Source organism: Triticum urartu, chromosome 7A, assembly GCF_056163025.1.
Source record: "Triticum urartu cultivar PI428250 chromosome 7A, HENAU_Tu73, whole genome shotgun sequence".
Lineage (NCBI taxonomy): Eukaryota > Viridiplantae > Streptophyta > Magnoliopsida > Poales > Poaceae > Triticum > Triticum urartu.
Window position 1 is genome coordinate 296,006,069 of NC_141879.1, and position 9,780 is coordinate 296,015,848.

Consider the following 9,780-nt stretch of genomic DNA (forward strand, 5'->3'; position numbering starts at 1 on the left):
CCAAGTAGAATTGGCCACAAAGTATTCCTAGCAGGACTATAAATTATACAGCCTGTTAGATGGTATTGAAGAGGAATACAATCAGTCAGAATGACTATGTAATTTAATTGACATTTATAATGCCTTCTAGCCGGATTGTAGATCGTTTGTCATGGCCGACCTTTTCGCTTCAGCCTCGGGACCTGATGGTCCGGAGTGTGTCCGAATTCCCATGCGGTTATATAAGAACCGGGGAATGCATGGAGACCAGGCGTAGGGGTCATTAGTGCGTGAACAGACAAGTGCCCGACTAGTTATGTTATATTACATGGTTAGTAAGAAACATCTTCCAGGGAGAATAGTTCCGTTAGGGGTTCCTTTCCCTGGGAGGCATGCCCTAAAGTGCATGCCCATTCTGCGAAAAAGACGCGGGAAAAAGCATCTGGGGGCGCATAAATAAATAAGTGAAAAGATCATATTTTAGGTCACCGACCGAATATCCCCTTAAGAACGCTAGCTTTCGGCTTCACCCAATCTGAGGTACACATCCGGCTGATCCGGCAGTAACAATCGCAGAGGTGCTATCTTTACCGCCTAGCCGAATAATCGGGAACGTAGGGGTAAGCACAGGAGCCAGGCAACCCAGCTTGGCCAAAACTTAAGTCATATCGATGCATATAATGGTGAAATAAAAGGTACATGCGGAAGTGTAACACATGCGTTGGGCATGAAGCCCGTATAAATAAGCTTCTGTTAAAAGAAGCCCCCAGGTTTAATGAGTGCGAATAGCACGTCATTTGATGAGCCTTTAAAGGCTATAAGAGAAAGGAAGGGGAGAAGGATAGAAATGTAAGACAGATAGTATATAAAAAATGGACAGAGGAGGGAGACGAACACAGAGTCCGGCGCTAGGCATAGAATCTTCGGAGACGGGCTGCGTTCCATGGGTTCGGCTCGAGTCGGTTATCCGATGCATCTCGCAGGCGGTACGCTCCACCAGTCAGGACTTGTTCAATTATGAAGGGACCTTCCCACTTGGGCTTGAGTTTGTCCTTTTTCTTGTCCGGTAGGCGTAGAACTAATTCGCCAATGTTGTAATTTTTAGCCCGTACTTCTCTGCTTTGGTATCTTCGAGCCTGCTGTTGATAGAATGCGGAACGGGCTTTTGCCACATCACGCTCCTCCTCCAATGCGTCCAAACTGTCCTGCCGATCGAGCTTGGCTTCTCTTTCTTCGTACATGCGCACTCGAGGTGAGTCATGAATTATGTCGCAAGGCAAAACTGCCTCTGCGCCGTACACCATAAAGAATGGTGTGTATCCGGTGGTGCGATTCGGCGTGGTCCGCAGCCCCCAGAGTACGGAGTCGAACTCCTCTACCCAGTGCGTGTTAGATTCCTTGAGGGACCGCACTAATCTAGGTTTGATGCCGCTCATGATAAGACCATTTGCACGTTCGACCTGGCCGTTAGTTTGTGGGTGATAGACAGAAGCATAATCGAGCTTGATGCTCATGTTTTTGCACCAGAGTTTTACCTCATCGGCCGTAAAGTCCGTGCCGTTATCAGTGATGATGTTGTGGGGGACGCCGTAACGGTGTACAACCCCGGATATAAAGTCTATCACCGGTCCGGATTCGGCCGTCTTGAGCTAGGCGCCAGGATTTGTCCTTCTTTGGTACCATCACCAGGTTTGCTAGCCAGTCCGGATGTTTTATATCTCTGATGAATCCGGCCTCCAATAGCTTTGCTAGCTCCTCTCCCATGGCCTGTCTCTTAGGTTCGGAAAAACACCGAAGAGCTTGTTTCACAGGTTTGAATCCTTTTACGATATTTAAGCTCTGCTCGGCCAGCCTGCGTGGGATTCCTGGCATGTCTGAAGGGTGCCAGGCAAAAATATCCCAGTTCTCTCGTAGGAACTCTTGCAGTGCGGCGTCTACATCAGGGTTTAACTGTGCCCCGATGGAAGCTGTTTTATTGGGGTCCGTTGGATGGACCTGGAATTTGACTATTTTGTCTGCCGGTTTAAAGGAGGTGGACTTGGATCTTTTGTCGAGTACCACATCGTCCCTATTCACCGTGGAGCATAGCGCAGTCAGTTCCTCAGCCGCTAGGGCTTCGGATAGTGCCTCGAGGGCCAGTGCGGCTGTCTTGTTTTCGGCGCAGAGTGCTATGTCCGGATCACTAGCGAGAGTGATGATCCTGTTAGGCCCGGGCATCTTGAGCTTCATGTACCTGTAATGGGGTATTGCTTGGAAGATTGTAAACGCTTCCCTCCCTAGCCGAGCGTGATAACCGCTGCTGAATGAAGCCACATGGAACATGACCTCTTCGAACCTGTAATTATCTGGCGTGCCGAACTCCACATCTAGTGTGATTTTTCCTGTACAGCGCGCTTCCTGACAGGGGATTATTCCTCTAAAGGTTATGCTGCTTCGCTCAATGCGGTTCCAGTCTTTTCCATTTTTTGAAGGGTTTCCTCATAAATGAGGTTCAATCCGCTGCCGCCGTCCATGAGTACCTTGGTAAGACGAAAGCCAACCACTATTGGACTGAGGACCAATGCGCTGGTGCTCAGGCTGTTCGAAATTTAGGTTCATCACTGGCTTAAAGGTAATAGCTGTGTCACTCCATGGGTTTATTGTTGCTACTTGGTAGACTTCGGCAAGGCTGCAGAGTGTCCTTTTTCGCATATTATTTGATGCGAAAGTCTCGAAGACTGTTAATACCGTATTGGTGTCTCTGGGTGGCTTTCTGTGGCCTCCGGAATTAGGAGATCTTCGCCAATTTTGGCCACCTGCCGGAGTATCCAACATGCTCTAAGGCTGTGAGTTGGTGTGGCGTCCTCTGTACTGTGAATTTTATAGGGTCCATTAAGCCATCCTTCCAGTACGGTTCCATGCCCTGCAGAGGGTTTTTGCTTTTTGGTGTTTGACCCGGGTGTCTGGCGATGATGCACCCTTTTATTTCGGACTGGGTTTGTATTCAGGGCCGGATCGTCCCAAAATTTTATTTGGGTTTTCCAGGCGCTTTCCATCGCACAGTACTTTCGTACAATGGACGCTAAGTCAGCGAAGCGTGTAATATCACGGCGACTTATGGCGTTGAGGATTCCCTTGTCCGTGCAATTATTGCAGAAGATTGAGATTACGTCTTCCTCGCGGCAGTCCCTTATCCTGTTCCTAACCAGGAGGAATCTGGCCCAGTAATGATGTACTGTTTCATCGGGCTCTTGCCTGATTCGGGATATATCGCTTATGTTCGGGTGGGTGGGTGGAATTAAATCCAAAGCCTCACCCAATCTGAGGCTCAGAGGCCGAGGAATTTCCGAACTCGAAAATTTGGATTCCTGGATGTTGACTAATGAATCCAGCCTGTCGCCTGACTCTAAGTTCAGGTCTTGAGTGATATCCTCCCCTCCGCGGGTATCCGGCTTGGAGGGATCGGGAATCCGGACGTAGCTAGTCCTTAAGATAGATGAAGGGTCGCCGCACTGTCCCTCTACCACAGCAACGTGATGGGTGACTTGGGGAGAGTTAATCTCTCTCAGATCGGGTTTAGGCCCAATCTGGTCGTAATCTGTAGCGACTCCCAGGGCGGCAATGCGATCCAAGAGCTCGTTTATGGAGGAGAGCTCCATTGGATCTAACTGCTCAGCGAGTTCCGAGCTGACATGAAGATTGTTTTCGATGGCTCGAGAGGTCATCGTCGGTGCAGAAGCCGAACAGGCGGTCATAAGAAAACCACCTAGCCGGAGGGTTTGGCCGACAGCCAAAGCTCTCTTAGCAATGGTGTCGTCTTTAAAGACGAGGCGAGGCATCCTTCCTGATGGCGACGACACAGAGGAACTCTCAATGAAAGCACCAATGTCGGTGTCAAAACCGGCGGATCTCGGGTAGGGGGTCCCGAACTGTGCGTCTAGGCCGGATGGTAACAGGAGGCAAGGGACACGAAGTTTTACCCAGGTTCGGGCCCTCTTGATGGAGGTAAAACCCTACGTGCTGCTTGATTAATATTGATGATATGGGTAGTACAAGAGTAGATCTACCACGAGATCGGAGAGGCTAAACCCTAGAAGCTAGCCTATGGTATGATTGTTGTTCTGTATGTTGTCCTACGGACTAAAACCCTCCGGTTTATATAGACACCGGAGAGGGTTAGGGTTACACAAAGTCGGTTACAATGGTAGGAGATCTACATATCCGTATCGCTAAGCTTGCCTTCCACGCCAAGGAAAGTCCCTTCCGGACACGGGACGAAGTCTTCAATCTTGTATCTTCATAGTCCAGGAGTCCGGCTGAAGGTATAGTCCGGCCATCCGGACACCCCCTTATCCAGGACTCCCTCACCGAGCTTTCCTTCAAGCTCACCAAGGAGATCGGAGGTGCCTCCTAGAAGGTGGATGGCATCATGGAGGGGTAGTGCCGCGACCTCCTCTCTGTGGCAGCTACACACGTCTTCAGCCACCTTTACCTCCGTGACCCCGGCTTTGACTTCGGCACGGTGATTGATACGTCTCCAATGTATCTATAATTTCTATTATGCCATGCTATTATATTATCTATTTTGGATGTTTTATATGCATTAATATGTTATTTTATATTATTTTTGGGACTAACCTATTAACCTAGAGCCCAGTCCCAGTTTATGTTTTTTCCTTGTTTTTGAGCTTTGCAGAAAAGGAATACCAAACGGAGTCCAAACGGAATATAACCTTCATGGTGATTTTTCTTGGACCATAAGACGCCTGTTGGACTTGGACTCCAAGTCAGAAGAGCTTAGAGTAGACGACAAACCACATGGGCATGCCCTAGGAGGGGGGCGCCCCTACCTTGTGGCCTACTCCAACACCCCCTGACCTAATTCTTCGTCCTATATATTCACATATATTCCCAAACCATCAGAGGCTTGATACGTCTCCAACGTATATATAATTTTTGATTGTTCCTTGCTATTATATTATCAACCTTGGATGTTTTATATGCATTTATATGCTATTTTATATGATTTTTGGGACTAACGTATCTTCTATATCTAAATAGGGGCACCCCACTAGCTGATTTTCCTGGCTCCTCGTGAAGCCACGTCACCCAAATTGTTATAACCGTTGAAGTAGTATACATGTGCAGTCTTCAGCCGCCCGATCTAGAATTGATGAAATTTATGAAGTGTTGCCACCGCTAAGTGAAAATAACCCTTTGCTCCTTCTCTCTCTTTCGTTCTTTCTTCCTGACCGAACCGGACACAGCACAACACACATAAAAAAGGCATCACTTTCAAAAGCTCATCGCATTGCTCCTACGTGGTAGCACACAATCTACGAGGGCGCACCAGGCGGCCGCTGCCGCTCAATCCGCCCGGTGTCTGCTCATGGCCGGCCGCCGCTCCCTTGCGTGGTTCTCTTGACAGTGCGCCTGGTCGCTGACCATGGCCGGCCTAGCTTTTTCTCGATCTCCTTCAGTACTGGACAATACCTCGTGCGCTTAGGTGGAATGGGTTCGCGACGAATAGGGAAATAAATTTTATGTTTAGAGTTGATGCAATCCATGGCCTAAATTGTTCAGTATGGTAGGATTTGGTGGTAGTTGTGCGTCTATATTTGTTCATCCATGCATGTGCTGAAGGTTGAAGATGACCCAAACTGGGCTAGATGAGAGGCTGCGGCCGCACAAACGTATGTTGATTTATGCACATCGTCTCCCAACCCAGTAGTGTATTTTATAGAAGAAGCCCAACTGTTCTACTACGTGTGACATCTTCTGGCCCGTTGGTTGTCCATGCTATTCCATGTAAAAGGAAGGCCTATAAGCTTATTTGATCATGTTGTTAGCCCATCTAACTCATCGTACTAGGTCTATGAGGCTTCATCTTTCTCTTCTGCTCGCTGCCACCGCTCTGTCTTCTACTCCCGTCGCCGCCTTCCCTTCTACTCGCCACCATGAAACGGCAGCCACTACTGCACATGAAACAGCAGCATTCAACGCTGATCATTACTCCGCCCTCCATTACCCCGTCGCTCTCACTTCTGCTCACTGTTGTCTTGCTCTTTAAAAAGACGTCCCCGAGCACGCACAATTCCTCTATTGTTCAGCTCTAGCCATCCTCTCTGGTAGGTGGATGCTCCCTCTTCTCGGTTCTCATCCATCGTCAGGTTTTCCTAACCATGAGCTTATGCCTTTTGAATCTGTCAGCTTGCGCTCTGGATCGACAGGTGCTTGGCTCATCGAAGAAAAAAAATCACACAACCTCTCGTGGTATCTATATTATTTTTTGATATGTATGTGTTCCAAGTACGATTGATTGTATTCTAATAGGAATAATCTGTCAATGCTAGAGTTTAACCTCTTAAATATGTCATATGCAGTTTTTTGAAGATGGGGAAGAGAGAATAGTAGTTCGTATTTTTTTAACCTGAATTAGCACCTCTGCCGACCAGACTAACTGAGGTTTTTTTGCATGCTATTGAAGAGTATCATGGAATTCAACATGGACTTTCCACAAGCTTTGGTAACTTAGATTAGCAAACAATAGAAACCGAATTTCCGCCCTTGCATGTTGTTCGAGAGACTATTTGACATTTCATGATAGAAACACAACCAAATATTATCCCCTTCCGGGTAAAAAATGATTATGCCCTTCAATTATTATTCCACTAGGTTAATATTTCATGTAATCCATCACTTGGTGTTTCTGTTTATGGATCTGTCAGTATTTTACTATATTATGAGAAGAGGTATATATGGGCTGCTATCGTCAATCACGCATGCAATTGGTATTGAACTACATTCTATTTAAATTTTTTATATCGTGGCTTAATTTGTAATCAGTTCTAACTCTCATTCGTACTACTTCATGATGATCATATGCATGTATATGGATTAAGCTTATGCAACTATATATGGCTTAACTGCATTGCCTCTATCTAAATTATTTATATTGTGGCTAAAATTGTAACTGAGTCGAACTTCCATTAATAATTACATGATGATCCTATGCATGTAGTGAGATATGGATTCACCTTATGGAACTATGAAAATCTGAATTGTGAAGTATATATGGGCTGCTATCCACTTTATTGGGATGATTATGTAGACTTTACTATGTGCAAATGGTACAAAAATAAAGATAGGCCATGCCAAAAATTTCAATGAAATTGCTCCCAAAATATTGTTTACATCAATATATATCAGCAAAGTTTCTCAAAATTTTACAGCAAGCCTTAAGGCCAGGCAAGGCATAGCAAGCATGGAGCACGCAAGTATATGTTTGCTTACAAATTTCAACATGTACCGTTGCACCAGCTCTCATCTAGGAAATCCCACAGCAACATGCGGGGTACCACCTAGTTAACCTAGAGCCTAGTGCCAGTTTCTGTTTTTTTCCTTGTTTTGAGTTTTATAGAAAAGGAAAATCAAACGGATTCCAATTGACCTAAAACTTCACGGAACTTATTTTTGGACCAGAAGAAGGCCATGGAGTAAAAGAGTTGGGCCAGAAGAGTCTTGAGCTGCCCACAAGGATGGGGGTGCCCCCACCCCCCTGGGCGCGCCTCCCTACCTCGTGGACAGCCCGGAGACCCCCCTGACTTGTTCTCGATCCCAAAACCTCTTATATATACTGAAACTTCCAGAAAGAAACCTAGATCGGGAGTTCCACCGTCAGAAGCCTCCGTAGCCATCGAAAACCAATCTAGACCCGTTCCGGCACCCTGCCGGAGGGGGGAATCCCTCTCCGGTGGCCATCTTCATCATCCCGGTGCTCTCCATGACGAGGCGGGAGTAGTTCACCCTCGGGGCGGAGGGTTTGTACTAGTAGCTATGTGTTTGATCTCTCTCTCTCTCGTGTTCTTGATTTGGCACAATCTTGATGTATCGCGAGCTTTGCTATTATAGTTGGATCTTATGATGTTTCTCCCCCTCTACTCTCTTGTAATGGATTGATTTTTCCCTTTGAAGTTATCTTATCGGATTGAGTCTTTAAGGATTTGAGAACACTTGATGTATGTCTTGCATGTGCTTATCTGCGGTGACAATGGGATATCACGTGATCCACTTGATGTATGTTTTGGTGATCAACTTGCGAGTTCCGTGACCTCATGAACTTATGCATAGGGGTTGGCACACATTTTCGTCTTGACTCCCCGGTAGAAATTTTGGGGCACTCTTTGAAGTTCGTTGTGTTGGTTGAATAGATGAATCTGAGATTGTGTGATGCATATCGAATAATCATACCAACGGATACTTGAGGTGACATTGGAGTATCTAGGTGACATTATGGTCTTGGTTGATTTGTGTCTTAAGGTGTTATTCTAGTACAAACTCTAGGATAGATTGAACAGAAAGAATAGCTTCGTGTTATTTTACTACGGCCTCTTGAATAGATTGATTAGAAAGGATAACTTTGAGGTGGTTTCGTACCCTACAATAATCTCTATGTTTGTTCTCCGCTATTAGTGACTTTGGAGTAACTCTTTGTTTCATGTTGAGGGATAGTTATATGATCCAATTATGTTATTATTGTCGAGAGAACTTGCACTAGTGAAAGTATGGACCCTAGGCCTTATTTCCTAGCATTGCAATACCATTTACACTCACTTTACCACTTGCTACCTTGCTGTTTTTTTATTTTTTCAAATTAAAAAAACCTATATCTACCATCCATATTGCACTTGTATCACAATCTCTTCGCCGAACTAGTAAACCTATACAATTTACCATTGTAGTGGGTGTGTTGGGGACACAAGAGACTCTTTGTTATTTGTTTGCAGGGTTGTTTGAGAGAGACCATCTTCATCCTACGCCTCCCACGGATTGATAAACCGTAGGTCATCCACTTGAGGGAAATTTGCTACTGTCCTACAAACCTCTGCACTTGGAGGCCCAACAACGTCTACAAGAAGAAGGTTGTGTAGTAGACATCAAGCTCTTTTCTAGCGCCGTTGCAGGGGAGGTTAGCGCTTGAAGGTATATCTTTAGATCTTGCAATCAGATCTTTTAGTTTCTTGTTTTATCACTAGTTTAGTCCATAAAAGAAAACTACAAAAAATGGAATTAAGGTTGCCTCATATGCTTCATCTTTTTAATGTCTTTCGGGAAAATAAGGATTCTGATAATTGTGCCAAAGTGTTAGAAGAAGAATGTATTAAAATGTTTGGCACTAAATCTTTGGATTATGAGCATGATTGCAATGTTGTTAGTATGAACTCCTTGAATATCCATAGTACTAATTATGATTGCACTAGTCATGATGAAAATATCTCATATAAGCATGTCAATTTTTGTGGAGTGCATAGAGTTTGCCAGTACACACCAAATAGGGAAGATAGATTTTGCAAGAGGCATAATTATTTAGAAACTAAATGGTTGCAACAGAGGATAGATTCTTGTGCTGAAGATTTAAAATTTCTTTGCCATCCTTGTGAACTTTGCAATGAACGTGATCATTTAAATATCCAATGCAAATTGTTTCATGATCGAATCGTGTCCAAAAATTGTGATGACTTGATTTCCCTTGCACATCATAACGAACTTAGTTTGCTTCTGGGTTATGAAGAAATGAAACGTATAACTAAGGATATTCCAGAATTTGCCCTCGATAATGTTCTTGATTTTGATCTAGAGGAAATTTATATGTATTGTGCGGTGAATTGCATTGAAAATCCTTATATTGCCAATTACATAAAGTCAAGAAAACAAATAGAAGATGAAGATAATACTAATGAAAGGGAAGAGACTTCCCAATATCCTCCTATTATTTCTTATGATGAATCAGGTAACGAGGAGGAGCCTTCTATCCAACCAATC